This window comes from Vicugna pacos, chromosome 17 (genome assembly GCF_048564905.1).
Source record: "Vicugna pacos chromosome 17, VicPac4, whole genome shotgun sequence".
Lineage (NCBI taxonomy): Eukaryota > Metazoa > Chordata > Mammalia > Artiodactyla > Camelidae > Vicugna > Vicugna pacos.
The window spans coordinates 31,038,258-31,056,116 of record NC_133003.1 but is presented as its reverse complement, the minus strand read 5'-3'; the positions used below and the strand labels follow the sequence as shown (position 1 = coordinate 31,056,116).

Genomic DNA, 17,859 nt, shown 5'->3' with positions numbered 1-17,859 from the left:
TACTGGCCAGCCATATGTCCTCTGTTGTAACCACTCAACTCTGCCACTGTAACAAGGCAACAGCCATAAACAATACATCAACAAACAGCGTGGCTGCATTCCAACAAAACTTTATTAAGAGAAACAGGCAGTGGGCCAATGTTTGCCCATTGCCTGTGCTTTGCCAACCCCTGATCTTGAGAATCAAATCTTAGAATCCACAGAAGTGAAGTTAAAGACACAGGCTGTCAATTACTAGCGAGTTAATTCTGGGCAAGTTATTTAACTTTTCTTTGCTTCAGTTTCCTTGTCTATAAAATGCAGAGAGAGGGGCAGACATGGCAGAATCTACTTCATAGGATTATTCTGAGAAGCAAGTGAATTAATACAGAAATAGTGGCTGTCACATATAAAGTACCATCAAGTCCACTACAAGCATTATTTTTAATCTGACTGAAATCATTATCCCCAAACCAGTGACAAATACATGTATTTTTATTTCTATTAGGTGTATGTTGAAGATGGTAGAGCTTCTAGGAAAAGTTAGAAATTTTCTCTCCATCCCTATGTCAATGTCTTAGAAACAAAATTTTAAATAGATTTATAGAGGTTAAAATGTCAAGTTAAACGCAACTTAATGCAATCCAAGTTTAACTTGCTGGGACACATTTAACTTTTGAGCTCACTCCTAAGTGTGTTTTGTGGTTCTCTTAGGATCTGAGCTGTTCTACTATGATCTGGGGTCACAAGAGACCACTTCTGCTGTTTCTCTCAAAGTCCATTCCAAAGCAATCAATGCTGATTTAAGGAAACAAGAAGGAGCAGGTGGCTGGGCTTAAGTTTTACAATCAACTTTTAAATCATCGATTCAAAGAATGAGCATTTATTAATCACCACTATAAAATTTCTTTATTAGTATAGGAGGTAAACTGAAGTCACCCATTCATTCCAAGTACTGTTCTGCACCATTCTGATCAAAGGAAAAATCTGACATCAGGTTTTCCACAGTACCTTTGCATCAGTGGTCAGAAGCAAAGTGGTCTAGAGACATCTTTATTATCACATGTAGAGGGGAAGGGGGTTCCACTTGGCATCTAGTTGACAGACGTCAGCGATGCTGTTAGACATCCTACAATGCACAGGACAGTCCCCCACACAACAAAGAAGTGCCCAGCCCGAAACAGCAATCATGCCTCCGAGTAACTAAAAGCAGAGACCTGAACACAAGCTTGTCAGGTTTACTAACACACCATTCCCAGAAGTGGGAATTATTTGGCAAATGAAGACTGGTAGGTTTAACTTAAGGGAAATAAGCTATCCAAAGTCTCTGAGCTGCTAGCAAAAGAGAGTCCCCATCTGCGTCAGGTCTGCAAGTAACTCAGACAGCGGTAGCAGGAGGAGGGGGCAGCGCATCACCTTGGCGTCAGTGAGGAGCCTTCCACGGCTCAGCAGCGCTGCCCTTGATCTTGACCAGCCCGCATTCCTGTTTTATCAGGGGTTTTATCGAGCACCTGGGAGTTTGTTCCATTCTGCAGCTCCTTCTCCTTTATAGGATTTTCTGCCCAAACTCAATAGCCACCCACATTCTGGAAAGGTTAACATCATTTCTTTATGTACCAAGTAAGATACACAGCCACCTCTCTCTGCTGTCTAAGGTGCCCCGTGTAATCAGCCACTTCATTACACACACGCACACACACACACACACACATACAAAGGCTTTAAGAGCCAGACTTCTAGTCCTTTCCAATATCATCTTATTTTATGTGATTTTGGGGACTTTTCAAATTCACATATAAAATTCCCAGTAAAAGAACTTCACCTACACATTTGATTTTTAGGGGGAAAAGAAAAAAGCCTTTAACTATGTGAGTTTCTGTCTGTGTGTTTCAGTTCAGTTATGGCTGCTTTACACTTTTCACGTCACGATTTGGTCCAAACTTGCATGGTAACTCTCAGAGCCTCCATAAAATGTACGCATGTCTTTATAAAAGAACCGTTGACTGAAACAAACTTATTTCTCTGGCTTTCCGCAGTGGATTTAAAGTCACATTTCCAAGAAGAGAAGGTGAAAACACACAGACAGGCAAGTATTGCAGAGGCCAGACCATGCATTTCTTGGATCCCCAGTTGTGATCCTTTCTAGGTCTCCAGCTCTAAATAATAGAAAGGCAGGAGCTCAAAACCCAAGATCCCCCCCACCTGCTACACAAGGTTTTCTTTCCTCAGAATTTCACCCCCAACCACAGCTTAGCACATAAAACAGCACAGAACAAAGTAAGACATTACATATGAGCCCCTCATGAGAGTCCCCATTCAACCAGGGGTGATACTGATGGTAGCACCAAGAATTATCAGAAAACTACTTGCCAAAACTACGCAAACAAACAAATCTAACACAAAAATAGGGTATGTTCAATTGGTTAAACTTATTCTAAGCCTTCAGGCAGAAAATTCCTACTATCTTCCCATCTTGCTTTTTTAACCCCAAAACTATCTTTCGTAAACATTATACCCAGCACAAAAGTAGAATTATTTTTACTGAATATCCAGATTTATGCTAAGTCACTTTATTGAAACAATCTCAGTGAGAGAAAGAAATAATCTGGACACGCTCCTGCACTGAGAATTACAAGGATGGGAGGTGGTCCATCTGTATATCAAGGGCTCTGCACCCGGCCAGCCCGTAAGTGAGTCCCAGGAATGTGGCTTCCTGCTGGATAAGCATGACTCACAGCTGCAACGTAACCTTCTTGGAAATGAGAGGGCTGTATGACATCAACGTGACTACAAGGAACACAGAAAGTGGGGACTTGGTGATAATCCACTTAACATAATCCAGACATGAAGCCAAATCCAACAGTTCATTTTCTGAATTTATCACTGACAATTTCAGGAACTGAATTACCCAGACTCATTCTGCCAAAACACAAAGTTCAACATGACCAAAACTTCTGAATTAATTCTGAGGACTCTGAGAACCGCATGCCCACCTCCAGTAAGCCACACACTCTAGGAAGTGCTTTTAACACACTATCTCCAGGCCTCACAGTAACTTTGGGAGGAAAGGGGTTATTTATCCTCATTATACAGAACAGGAGACTGAGGCTCAAAAAGACTGTCCCCTGCTCAGAATCACACAATGACGTTCCTTCCATGTTCCTTGACACCAGGCATTCAGAAATAAATGACAAAGTCACATCGCAGCCTTGGTGGCAATCACAATGTTTTAAGCGGCAAAGCCAGATTTCACACCCCAGCCGGAGGGGAATGCCAATATCCTTGCTCTCTCCTATGGTTTTGAAAACTATGTCAACGAGTCGCTTCAGAAGCTACTAGAGACTTGGAGACCAATCAGAAGCCAGTTCCTATATCCTGCACCTGTAGCACCTGACCTGCCCTCACTCGTCCACCTGTACTCCTGCAGACTGACAGCCAGATGTGCCAAGTCATCACCGACTCTCAGGTGGGAGGTCTTTAAACACTGTGATTGGAACAGATCTTCCCTGTGCATAAAGAGTACCAAATCTGACCCCCAAACATTCCCCTGTCTGGCTCTAGAAAGGCCTTTCCCAGGTCCCCACCATGGCTGGTCCCCATTCATAGCATGCCATGGAGAGGCATGTGCTTATGCGTTCAGTGAGGACTGATCATTCCTCTCTGGCCCCCACCATTAACTTGTATGGGTTTTTTTTTTTTATTACTGCATAATAAATTCTCCCACAACACAATGGCTTCTAACAAAAGTTAACTCCCTGTCTTTGTGGGTCAAGGATTCCAGAGCTGTTTGGCTGGGTGGTTCTGGCTCGGGAGCTCTCGTGAGGTTGCGGTCAAGGTGTCAGGTGGAATGGAGGGTGCACTTCCAAACTCACTCGCGTGGCTTTCTGCAGAAGACCTCAGTTCCTCACCATGTGGGCCTCTCCACAGGGCTGCCTGAGTGTCCTCACAGCATGGCAGGTGGCTTCACCCACAGGGAATGACCCAAGAGAGCAAGTCTCTTTATAGAGACCTACCCTCAGAGTCACTACCACCTCCACCTTACTGTTTTCATTAGAAGTGGGTCATTAAGTCCAGTCCATACTCCCCAGGAGGAAAATTAAGGCCCAGCTTCTGAAAAAAGGAGTGTCAAAGAATTTGCGAACATATTTTAAAAGAGGACTGTTACCTTATAACTCTGTCTAAGATAAGAAGACATTAGAGCTTCAGGAGAATGCAGGTCTATTAACCACAAATCTAGACCTAGAAGTTTAGAGCTGCTTTCTGTTGGCCTGTCTGCTAAGCAGATCTCGTTAACAAGTTAGCTACACCGAAGTGTGTATGATAATAAGAAAAGCAAATCATACTTGATAAGGCATTAGGCCTATACTTATTAAAATTTAAATTATTAATGTTCAAAAAGAAAATCTAAGAGACTGGTTTTTTTGACAGACCACTGTTCCCAAATCGTTATTCTCATTTCCATAATCAAATTTCAAAACCATCTCACAGGTGCTGGGTTTTTATGTGTCTAAGACTGAGTTCTTTATGTAAGAATGTTAGTACCTATGCACAAATGAGGATCTACCTGTTCCTCACTCTACAGAAAGAACAAAAGCTAAATGACTTACAAACAAGCAAAGTCCTTTACCCACTGCAAAATAAAGGGGGTAGGATTTATAAACAAAAATGAAATACTTATTTTTTAATTTCTAGTGCTCCTGATATTTATAGTATGAGAAAATGTCTCAGCCTAGAAAGAGCTATTTGCCAAAGATGCCATAATTCTAAGAAATGTTCGGTTGCATAAATGCTTACATATTCTAAACTGCCTTGGGCAACCAGATAAATAACACATAACACAAGCACAAGAAAGAGCATATAGAAGCTAGGGAAGAAATAACATATTCACCAAAGTCAAGATTTGCTACTTCTTCATCCAGAAATAACTTCTCTTTTAAACAAAGGGGGGGGCAAAGCTTCATGAAAAAAATAAAACTGCAGACTTCAGAGAGTCTCAGTAATCAGGAAGGCCAGGCACCTCTTTTTTAAAATAACGGGGGGAAATATTAAAACCTGTTTAATGAACTGTTGAAGGTTTCCTGTGTCTAGTAATCATCCTTCTCTCCAACATGTGGATGCGGGTGTACTGGACCCAGGGCTGTTCCAGAGGCATCCTCTGCATCAATCCCTGGAATTCTTGTATCAACACCACAAGGCACAGCCTATTGCCTCTCTATTAATGAAGAGGAAGGTGTGGCTCAGGGAAGTTGAATAACTGTCAGTCACAAGTTACATGGATATTAGGCAACTGGGCTTCTGCCAACCTTCTATCTGCTGTTCAGACCCCACCCGTGACGCCTCTCTTATCCAGTGCTTGGGAAGGCTTTGCATTCAGATCCACCCCTGGTCAAAAAAAGAAACTGAACACATCGTAGTTAATAGCTCTGAGCTGTCTTTAGAAACCGCGAGCTTCCACCTGTACTAAAAACCCCAAAACAGTCCTGTCAGGCAGGTTAACATTCACCTACTTCGTGTTTCCAGAAGGTCATTCTCTCTCCTACTCTGTTCATGGTTTCTGCCACTCTGATCTACTCTATTTCAAAAATCAACTCAGTTCTTTCAATTAAATAAACTTTTTTTTAAGAAACATTGCATTATATCCAGGAATGAAAAAGTAGGATCATTTGGTTCAGGTAAAATGGTTACCAAAAATAAGTCGATCATGACACTTTGCCACCTGGGCCCAGATATGACATCAGAATCCTTCTCAACACAGGGTTTTAAGCAGTCTCTACCTTTTCATCACCAGTGACAGACAACATAAAATCTACTAGCCATACTACACGGAATCTAATCCACTCTTTGGACGGAGGAGGAACTTGACACTTGAACATTATTTTTTTAAGATGTTTATCTGCCTGAGGTTTTGGGGGGTGGGGGGAGGTAGTGAAGGCTCAAAATCAGATCCCAGGCCCCTATTTTCTGGCTCTCCACCTTGCTACATCCACTGCCTGGAGAAACTGTCTGCAAAGGCTTTTTCGCTTTAAGAAGGGTACACAGCACCATCAAGCCATCTTTCTCTCCAATGAAGCAGAATGCAGTCGGTCAAGAGGCACCGAAAATTGAACTAGAAGATACTCAACTGAGCGGCACTGTTTGGACTTGCACAATCACAGTCTTTGTTGATGAAAGAAAACATACATTTTCAATGCTTATATGAAGCCCTGAGAACATCTAATCAAACTGACAGCTGTGAGCTTGAAAAAAAAAAAACATTCAAAAAAAAAAAAACCCATCAGCATCCTGTCTTTGATGTTCATCAGGCCACAGCTCAGGACCCTTAAAAGCAGGGATCAGCAGGTCTCCAAGGCTGCAGGAGCCCCGGGGTGCCCCTACCAGGCCTTGGGCACTGTCAGAGAAAGGAGAACAAGAGACAGGGCAGTGGCAGGAGGAAAGACAGCAACGCTCTCGCAGAGAAGGTTGTCAGCAACAATTTCCGAAGACATCGTCCTAAACAAGCCGTGGGAACAAGGGTTACATTCTTGGTCTCAAAAACAGACTCAGAAGTTAAATGCCAAGAACAACAGTGGGCAGGATTCATGATGCCTAAAACCCAAGCACAGGCTGGGTTCTTACTTGACAATGATCTTTTCCAGGAAGCAACAAAGAAATACGGGCCAGGGAGCACAAGATAATGACCGTGAGCCACTAGCAAATCCATTCTTTCATTCTACAAATATTTCACTAGGTGCTGGGATACAGCAGTGGGGGAAAAAAAAAGAATCAAATCCCTGACTTTCAAAGAATTTGTTTCCTAGTTGGGGAAATAAACAAAAAAACACTTAGTGATTAAGTGACAGGTAACAAAATTTGAAAGCACGCGTGTGATGGATGGGGATGGGTTAGGGGAGACAGAAACCAGGGGCGTTAAGTTAGACATTTTTAGACCCCTATTTAGGGCTGGGGAAATAGAGACAAGCTCAAATGGTCATCCAGCTTTGCCAAGGTCACACAAAAGAGTTAATGGCAGAACTGGTAGTGGAATCCATAGCTACCTGACTGTAGGGCCAGTCTAAGTTCTTGATCCTGAAGGCAAATTGCCTCCTCTAACCCTGTACTTGCCCCAGAGACCTCACCTCGTCACCCTTCTGGGGACACCTTCTCGTTGGGGACAGCTGGACTCACAATGTCCAGCTGCAGTGAGTGAGATGCTCCAAACACACAGGCATTGGCACCTACATGGTCCAGGCTACAACATTCCTATTCTGGCAGCTTTCACAGCCCCGGAGAGTTAAATCCTCCTTCCATCCCATTCCAGAGTCTGGAGTTCTTATATTTCCCAAACATCTTCTTCAAGGAGCTGTCCACAGGGGAGGAAGGGGGGCCATCCAGTGTGTGTGCAAATGCATGCTCACATCACCAACAGCAGCACGGCCAGGCCGAGCCGGCCCCAGCTGGTCAGCAGCCCACTTTTCAACAGTCCACTTTTCAACAAGGCACCTTTCCCACCAATGCCCGCTGGTCAGCCTAAGGACAAGGAGGCCTGCACAGTCCTCAGCAGCCATGTGAACTGCACTCTTTAAGAAGAGAAAGTCCAAATGCTCCAGTGTGAGTAACTGCTTGAAAGTCTCCTGTATTCATTTTATTTTTAATCATTTTGAGCCAAGAAAGTTGGGGGGTAGGCAGGACATCCGAGGGACACCAGGGCACCATGAATCCCATGAAAACAGATCAAGGATATAGACACTGATGCAGCTGAGCTTGTACTAGAATGTAAGCTCCATGAGGGCAGGGGTCTGCCTGCTTCACTGTTCTATCCCAGGTGCCTGGCATGAAGTAGATTGTAAATGATACCTGACAAATACATAAAAACAATGTTTCCAATTGCAAAAAAAACTGAGAACAAATGAAAATCTGTGAGACCAGAAAGGAAAAAATGAAGAAACTAAAGACATCTTCAATATACAAGAATTCTGGGCACCATCCAGCCAATCCATCTAAAAAGTAAAATTAATGTCCCAAAATCCTACAGATTCTGAATTCCAATAGATTCATCAAACAAAACCAGGTGGATGGACTGTTAGGGGGCTGAAGCAAGAATCCACTTGGAGAAGAAACCTCAGAAATTGAATTTTTAAAATAATGTCACAAAAGGGGAATGGGTGACTGTGATACCAAGTAATTGGAACTGGTACCTCCTCTCTGCTCTGGAAATCCATCCACCACAGGATTCGTTCCTTAAAACACATTCTTATATTCGTTCCTTAAAACACATTCTTATTTCCTATTTTCTGGAACCATCAGCTCTTAATTATTCACATATAAAGTGGAGATTTTAAACACTTCAATTTTACATTTGCTCATCCCTGAGACTAAGACCATGTCTCTGTGCCACCTTCTGCATCAGGTGAAGGAAACTCTGACAAAATAAATGATATCCACCTTTAAGAGTGAAATAGGGGGGAGGGTACAGCTCAAGTGATAGCGTGCATGTTTAGCATGCATGAGGTCCTAGGTTCAATCCCCACTAACTCCTCTAAAAATAAATAAATAAACCTAATTACCTCCCTCTTCCCACTAAAAAATAAAAGTAATCTTTTTTAAAAAAGTGAAATAGCCAAAAATAAATAAAAAACAAATTTCTTCGATACAGCACAGGGAACTATATTCAGTATCTTGTAATAACCTTTAAAGAAAAATATGAAGATGAACATATGTGTATATATGCATGACTGGGACACTATGCTGTACACCAGAAACTGACACATCGTAACTGAGTATATTTCAATTTAAAAAAAAACTTTTTTAAAGAGTGAAACAGCCAAACTGTGCACCCACGCATGAGCACGTATCAGCCTGAATACACCCTCAACAAAAACCACTCAGTACAACTGACATTCCTTCCTGACTGAGTTGTTTCAAAAAGATTCATTTAATCTCTATTTTTAAGTACCTACTATGTGTCGGGCGCTTTTCTAGGAATTTATAGGAATGAATAAAACTGATAATGTCAATCTTACTTCAATCTACAGAGTAAAGGAAGATAGTGAACAGGTCAATAAATATACGAAAAATGTAACTTGAAAATGTGGTGGATGCTGGGAGGACAATAATCAGTGATGAAATACAGAGAAACAGGAGCAGGAGAGAGCATATCCATCTCCTGCCTGTGAGACAGTGCTATGTCCATGTGCAACTCTGGACCAACCCGGCATGGGACTCTGAGGCTCAACCATCCCACCTGCGGGATTATTAGGGCAACCAGGGTGCCTTCTGCCCCACACCCTGAAAAGCTGATAAGAAAGCATGCATGAACCCCTGTTTGTCACCAGCTGGAAGTTCAAATCATACAAGCCCTGGGTCATGTGGATAGAATGGTCAAAAGACCAGAAAGATATTATAAATATATATTCACTAACAACCAAGCCTCAAAATACATGAAGCAAAAATGACAGAATTCCACCTACATCTATCTGCTAAGGGTGCTATGAGAAAGCATGTAAAGTATCTGGCCTACAGCAGGTATACAGCAGGTGCTCACAGAATGATGCAAGAGACTCCCCAAAGGTGGGGTAGGAACAAGACCCCAGGCCAAACGTTGCTCACACATCTGATCTACTTCTACCAACAACTCTACGAGGCACAAGAGTAAACTGAGGCTCAAAGAGATGGAGTAATTTGCCAAGGTCAAGGACTCAGGAAAGGCATGCAATCTCATACCCCCTCTACGCCTCTCCTGTGCCGCACTGGGCTTCCCAAGAGGCCTGCCGTGAAAAACAAGACAAGAAAGACACCATTCAGTCAATCCTCTGTGTAACAGACTAAATTCCTTAATTAACCGTGTTCCTTGACAGTTCCCCCAGTCAACCAAGCACACACATGCTGTTTCCAGCAGATCCTGGCTCATGCTGATTTCACTAGAAAGCTGGGAGCATCTGAGCCAAGGGTAATCCTAACCTCACAGGCAAGCAGGTTCTTCAGCTTCCCTTTCAGGCTGAGCTCTTACACGGGACAAGAGGTCGTCTAGAAGAGCAAAGAAAAAGCTGGAGTGGGAGACAATGCACGGGAGAAAACAGCAGGACCCAAAGAACCCAACAAAACAAAGGGACGTATACACACAATGACTGAGCTCCAAGTGTTAGCAGGTCGGCAGACTCCTGCAAGCAAGGGTCTTGTTTTGTTCACTTGTTCTGTCCTGGTGCTTGAGACAGAAATGCTTGGTACCTAGTACATTATAAATACATGCTTAGGGAAGAAATCAAAGCATTATTTGGAACAGGGAAAAAAAAACTGAAAACAAATTAAATGTCCAATATCAAAATAACAGAAAGATAGACATTGTTCTATTAACTGAAGATTACTGCAACTGTGAAAAATGATGAGTAATAGCAGATAAGGTGTACCGTTCAATATGAATCACGCTGGAGAAGGGGACTTAAAGAAATGGGAAATGTTCACAATACGGACAGGAAAAAAAAAGGAGACAGTATATCCTTTCTATCCCTGTGGGTACACCACGTCTTTCTTATACATAATATGTACAGATAAAACATTACCGGGATGAAGAGCAAAATGTTAAATCACCGTTATCTCTAGACTGGAAGATTTTTTTTAATGCTGTTCCCTTTTTTTTTTTGCTTACAAGTACTTTTTAAAAATTGCCCTTCCTATCTTATATGTATTTATAAAATGTTCTACAATGAATACAAATTTGTTGGTTGATACAATTTCTACCTCCATGCCATCCGGTGGTCGGGCTGTAAATCTCCTCTCCTTTGACAGGGAGATTCTGCAGCTGCCAAAACAGGCTTCTGACCCTTTTACCCAGTGATAAACAGCTGGTAGTGACTTTAGAAGAGTGGGTCTCAATTCGGGGGAATCTGTCCCCCAGGGGACATTTGCCAATGTCTGGAGATACTTTTGGTTGTCTCAACTGAGAAGGGAGGGGAGGGGAGGGCTCCTGGCATATACTGATGAGAGGCCAGAGATGCTGCTAAGACACACCCCAACACACAGCACAGTCCCCCACAACACAGAATTATTTGGCCCCAACTGTGGTGAGGTTGAGGAACACTGCTTTAGAGTATCAGGATGAAAATCACTCTGTGGGAAGACCAGGGCCTATCCTAAGTATAAGGAAGAGGAGAAAAGTTATTATTAACAGTGCTTAAAACACTTTGTTACCAGCAGAGCAAGTTTCCAAAAGGACAGAAATGAGAAACATTTACTCCTCTGAGGAGCCCTAATCCGAGCACCATCCCTGGCAAAGAGCGGGGCCATAGCAAGTGTCCCAACCATCAGGGAACACAGAGCTGCACCAGAGAGAAACTTCCAACTGCACTGCAGAGCCGGGTGCAAAGAGGCTTGAGGATCAGCTCTGCCAGTGGCTAACACACTTTGCACCTGCAAGACAGGATTACAGTGCTATTTATTTAATTCTTAAATGACTCCCAGCGGATAACGTTTATGAAATGTTTAACACTGTCCAAGATACACAAGAGCCACGGCATTAAGAGGTGACCTGCTAAGTACACACCCAAAAACCTTCCAACAGGTTGGTACATGGAAATTGCTTAGCTTCAAGCTAAATGCCAATGAATCCAGGCAAGGTCCTTTCCCATATGGACCAGTTGCCATGTCCTGGAGAAAGTTATGTCCCACGAACTACACCTAATTCTTCAGCTTCATCAGGCCTGTTCAGGACGACATATCGCCAGTCACGTGGGAACTGCACGAGCACAAAAATACGGCTGGCGCCATCTACCACCACTCCTTTGTTTGAAAGTTCTAAAAAACAGATTAACAATAGGACAAAACATGAACAATTGTTTTTTAAGGTAGAAATCCAAAGAGGGGTATGATTACCTCTGCTGAGACTAGAAATCAGTACATAAGCACTTAATCAACTAAACCCTACCAAGGCACCAGATGGTCTGTTAAGCATTTTGGGATTTTTATCTTATAGCCAACATACCCATCTGGAAGCACAGAGAAATTGTGTTTTTCCTTAAAAAAAAAAGACGTGTCCACATACACCTGTGTAATCGAGGTTGATGAATAGGGTTTTAAAAGTGTGGGCAATAAGGAAAGAAATATAAACATACATAACAGATAAATGCATAATTTATCTGAGCCATTACAGTTAGTGGAATCATATAAACTTTTTACTAGACAACTTCACGGCAAAAAATAAAGGTTGAAGTTGCTGAATCTTTGTTCAGATGTAAATAGGATCCCTAAAATTTTTATTGGTATTTAAAATTAGTTTACAACATAAACAAGAAAAGCGAGCCATAAAGCCAGAGTGGTGAACAGCCCCTTCCGAAGAAGGGACACATCGGACAGAGAAGCTCATTTGCAATTCAAGAATTAATACAACACAAAGCAGTTGAAAGTGATCGCATTAATACACTGTAAAATAAAACTTGACTGTGTGTATGATGATGAAATGTTTACTTAATTTGATTATACGTTCGCACTAGAGCAGGAAACATTGACTCCTCGCTGGTTAGAAATACAGGGGCTCAAACACAGAACTTCTTCCTCACACAGTCAAGTGGTCCCACTGTCCTCTTCGTGAACATTGCAGATGCATCTGATGGTTGGATAACTCTTGCATCCTATTAAGTCAGGTGCCACATTTCCCTTCTCTTGTCCTGGCCAGGACTCAACCATTCATGAGCTCTTTTTTTTTTTTGGCTGCTTTTCAGCCGTTTTGTGCAGAACTCTCCACCGTGCTTTTTGAACATGAGTCTCATCCCACAAAAATCTTGTATTACACATTCCCACTGGTACTCCCGGGGATGCGGCAGTGGCCAATTCCGTCATCCTTCGCTGGCATTCGATGTTTTTAGGATTATGGTATATGGAGCCTCCACCCTTGGCTTCCTTGATTCCATTTGGTGACTTCGTGGTGCATCAGATCATTTCTGAACAGCAGCGTGCAGCTCTGCCCCTCATACTTTCATCACTGCACTTCCGTGGGAAAAAAACACAACTACCCAGCATTGTAACCCTAGACACTTACAGGTTTTATTTTTCCTTCTGGGAAGAAAAAAGAGGAGAATTCAGAATAAGGAGACCTCGAGAGAAAGCAGAGATGCCCCTGATTAAGTTCCGTAGTTAAACCCAGTGCCAAGTTTACTAGGACTTTAGTGCTATTATTTGTAAAGAGTGTTCTTTATTTATAATCTGCTTTTGATGAGCCAGAACATCCGCTGCTGGCTGAAATAACAGGCTTAAGGGCATAACAAAGCAAGGTCGAGACCCCAAATTCAGGTTCCACCAATCACAAGCCCTATTACCAGTCATATGATCCTGAGCAAAAAAAAAAAAAAAAAAAACTTAAGACGTCCTTAAGTCACTTTGCACATCTATAAAACAGGACAACGTACTTCTGAGAGGAGTCAGTACACAAGCAAAGAGCCCAGCAGTCCCCTTGCCACAATGAAGCCTAGTTGTTATTCTGACTGAACCCAAAGTTGCCACTAGGTTTTCTTAACCTTGGTAGTAAACTCACATCTGACTGCTCCTTAACGTCACTGTACTACATTAAACCCACATGCATTTCTTAGCTTGTGGGCTTGCTGAGGCAGTTCAAGGAAACGACATCCTTTGTTTTCTCATATAAATAAACAACTCCTTCAGCAAAGATCAGAATCTTTAGAGATGCACTATCCAACCCCTCATCCCCCATCGCCACCATTACTCTTCTCATTTGGAGTTTGAAATACACAAGGAAGAACATGAAAACATTCTCTGGAGAAACATTCTAACAATATGCCATTCTTCTTCCCGTACAGGGCGACAGAACCTAATAGAACATTTTCTGCCCGCTCTCTTTGGAGACAGTGCAGCCCAGATGGCAGCCACATGGATGTATGAGGAGCGTGTTGCACAGCGGGAAGCCGGGGAGGCAGCGGGTATTCCCTTGGTCTGTGATCCTGGCGGGGGTGGGGGGTGGGGGTCACCCCAATCCAAAAACTTGCATTTTAGCTGCTGGCACAAAATGAAATGCTTTTCATCTCAGGACAGAGGAATTTCAGTTATTTCAAGATGTGTATTCCAGAAGAAATTGTCTCTTATACCACAAGAAGTTGGGAGTATGTCATCCTTTCCCTGGAAACTCTCTTTCGCTGCCAGATTTCCATTCCCCTTTCTTGTGGTGAGCGTGTGCACCCTGATAGGGGCAGGTGAAGTGACTTATATCTGGATCTCTGGAGCATACAACTGGGCCTGAAGGCATTCACGGAAAAGATGGGTTCCACAGGGATGCCACAAGGACTCCTTACGTAGCTAGGTACTGCTAGCTAAGACTTAGTCGTGAGGGCTCGAATATGGAACAAGAATTACATGGGTAACAAACCTACAACTACATGAGCGTGTTGGGATTATTTCAGTCTCTTAAAGTCTTCATTCCCAGTGTGGTTCCCTACACTCTCTGCTAGTTTCCTCCACTACTTCCACCACTAGGATCTACTGAGGTGACCGTGCAACGGGAGCGGTTTAGTCAGATATTAAGCCCCCACTTACAAAGTTGTGGAATGTCTTGGGCTTGTGTTATGTCAAAAGCAACAGGAGTAAATAAAGTCCAAAGGACTTTAATAGCAGAGGATTCATGATGGGTGCAAGGGAGCGTCAGCAGGTAAGGTGGGCAGGCTGTAACAGGCGTCAAAAAAGGGCCATGACAAGAATCGGGACACTTCGTAAGGGAACATCTCAGGGCATCAGGTGCATCGACCATTCAGGTTGCTCTCTTTCTAAAGCAGTCTAGCAAGGTGTTTAATAGCCCTGGCTCCAAGACAGAGTCTGAATTGCTGGTTCTGCCTCTTGATGACCTGGATGAACTTGAACAAGTTAATTACACACTTCTGACTCAGTTTCCCTCTCTAGAGAACGATGCCTCTTTAACAGTATCGTTACCCTCCTTGGGGGAGCAATTATGAGGATTAAAAAAGGAATGCAGGTTTGGTGCTGAGTATAATAGCTGGCATGTAGGAGAACTGAAGTTACTGTTTCAGGGAAATTAATTCAGATAATGGTTTGAAAGAGAGTTAAATGAAAGACGGGGAGAACGGTTCAAAACTGGCCAATTCAAGCTGTGCCCAGTTAAGGAAAAGAGATTGGCAGTTTCATATAAAATGAAACACGCACTTCCCGCCTGACCCAGCAATTGCACTCTTGGGCATTTCTTTCAGAGAAACAAAAACGTAGGTTCACTCAGAAATCTGTACCCTTAGGTTGGTACCAGCTTTATTTCCAACAGCCCAATTCTGCAAAAACCCAGATGTCCTTCAACAAATTAATGATTAAACAAATTGAGCTATGTATCTATAGCACGGAATGCCACTTAGGGGGAAAAAAAGGACCAACAATTTGGAGGGTTCAGAGGAATTACACTGAGTGAAGAAAACCAACCCTACTGGTTACACAGTGGATGATTGTATTCATCCAACGTGCCTGAAATGACAGTGGATTAGTGACAGCCAGGGGTCGGGGTAGGCTCCATGTGGCGACAAAGGGTAGCACAGGGATCTCTGTGGTGGTGGAACACAGCAAAGTCTTGTACCTTGAGTGTGGTGGTGGTTACATGAATCTATACATGTGGTAAAAATGCAGAGAACTACACACACACACACACACACACACACACACACACAGATCCAACTAAGTACATGTAAAACTGGGGAAATCTGAATAAAGTCTGTGAATGTGACACTGTTAGTGTCTTAGTTTTGATTTACTACAGTTATACAGAATGTACCACTGGGGGGATGGGGTAAGGGGTACACAGAACCCCCATAGGGGAAAAAATGCTTCGAATGGAAAAATTTCTGGATGTGTTAACTCCAGAAGAATTTCGGAGAAAAGAGGATACATTCAATTAAGAATTTTTAAAAACATTAAATTACTGACTGCAGATAATCAGGAGTGAGCCATATTTTACCCTCAAAGAGCTGCCATCTCTTTGGAGATAGGACAGCCTTATTTTGTGTCTGTATGAATCAGGTAGGATTTTATAGCCACTACACACAGTAAATTAGGACTAAGGAACCTGAAAGTAGAAATGCATATCCTAGAGGCAAGTAAAATAAATCTACTCTATCCAATCTAAGGAAGACAATTTATGGAAAGCATGAGGTAGCTCAGCTCCCAGGATCACCGGGCAGGCTAGATTAGAGACTGGCAAACTACAGACGAATTCACACATTGTGTGTGGCCACCTTCCTGCTGCAACAGCAGAACTGAGCAGTTCCAACAAAGACTGTATGTCCCACAGAGCCTGGAATATTTACTACTAGGCGTTTTACAGACAAAAAAAATTTGTCAACTCCTACGCTGGATAATCAAGCTCTTGAACCAGGACAGTTAATAAGGCCCCTTGACAGCCATCACTGGCCTCACCAACAGGATGCCGTATCATTGACAAACTGGCTTCTCCTCTGCCCCTTTGTCTTAGAAAAACTAGTAACAGATCCCAAGTCTGGGGTAGATGTATGTCATTGGTGGTGTCCAGGTCACATGACCCCACACTAGCTGCAAGGGAGGCTGGAAACCTGACCATCACACAGACTCTGCCTCTACCGGGACTCACACACAGGCAAGGTCCAAGCCCAGAAAGGCATTTCAGAATACGGGCAGCAAAAACACGGAAGAGAAGAGACATGTGGAGTGTGGACAAAGCCATCAACCATAACCCAACTGGGTAGTTTTTATTTTCTGCGGTTCAACCCAAACACTGGGTTTTCTGCCAACTTGACCCACAAGAGGTGTTAATTGTTGTCAATATTTGCTAAGTCTGGGCTTCTATTTGTTTACTTTCATTTTCAGTTTTTCCCTATATCTTTTATACTATATTTTTATTCTTGGCCTGGAAATGCTTCAACTTTTGTAAAGCGCTCTTAGTTTGGTAGGAGGAAAGGCAATACCCAAGCTCAGGAGCCTCTTCAATTGTGTGTTTATGAAGCTAATTTCAAAAGACAAAGCAAACCAGGCAGCCCTAATGTTCTAACAACTTCCTAGCAGCAAATTGGTTCTGTCAGCCATAAAGCAACACCTTCTCCTCTCGTTGGATTGACTTTAAGACAAATGAGCATCTAGACTGTTGAAAGCAGGAGGCAAAAAGGTCCAGCCACCTAAAGCCTACAAGTAATGAGAGATAAGGGGGAGAGGGTGGTATCTTCAATGATTACCTCATCCAAAGTATCTCTTTTCATTTATCATGGTTCCATAAACATTAGATGGAATGGGTCATATTCCTAGTGTGCTGGCTAGCATCCAGGATTTGAATGGAAAGACCTCTTCCAGTTAATGAAGGCTAACCTATTTCCAACTGGATTGGAGGTGGAAGAGCTGATGGGGTCGGGGTGGAGTGGGGGCAATTATGAGACACAGATCCCTAGCACTGAAGCTACGTCTTGCATGATCTAAGGTCAAGGCTCTTCAAAAAGAGTCATCTCCCAAAATACACCAGCACCCACAGGGCTTTAGAATCACTCCTGAATTCCCTTCCCTTTCAGCGCTTCCCTGGGATTTTTTTCAGTTCACTCTGTCCTCTCTCTTCAAGGATGAAAAACTACGGTCGCATATTGGTGACCCACCTCTTTGGAAATGGTACTTGGAATTTCTATTTATAGGAAGTCACATGCGTTTTATAGGAAGATTCCACAATGCACATAACGACAAAAGCAAGACTTGTGGGAGACAATGCTTGAAACCTAAAGCTCAAAAGTTCACTCTGGCACATCTGCCAAAGATGATTTTCCAGAGCTGAGCAGAGGCCTGACACAGTAGGCGACACCTCTTTATCAGCTCCAAGAACTCCAGGGCACATCATTAGCACCCAATTAGTTATTAATAACTAAATATTCACACATCTGCTGAAACTCTGTAGGTGCGCAG

The 17,859-nt window shown here is 42.9% G+C and overlaps 1 protein-coding gene across 4 annotated transcripts in view; it reads right to left on the bottom strand.

Moving 5' to 3' along the window:
• PTPRG (protein tyrosine phosphatase receptor type G) overlaps positions 1-17,859 on the bottom strand; it is a 658,718-nt gene that overhangs the window by 567,692 nt on the left and 73,167 nt on the right. The window lies entirely within an intron of this gene.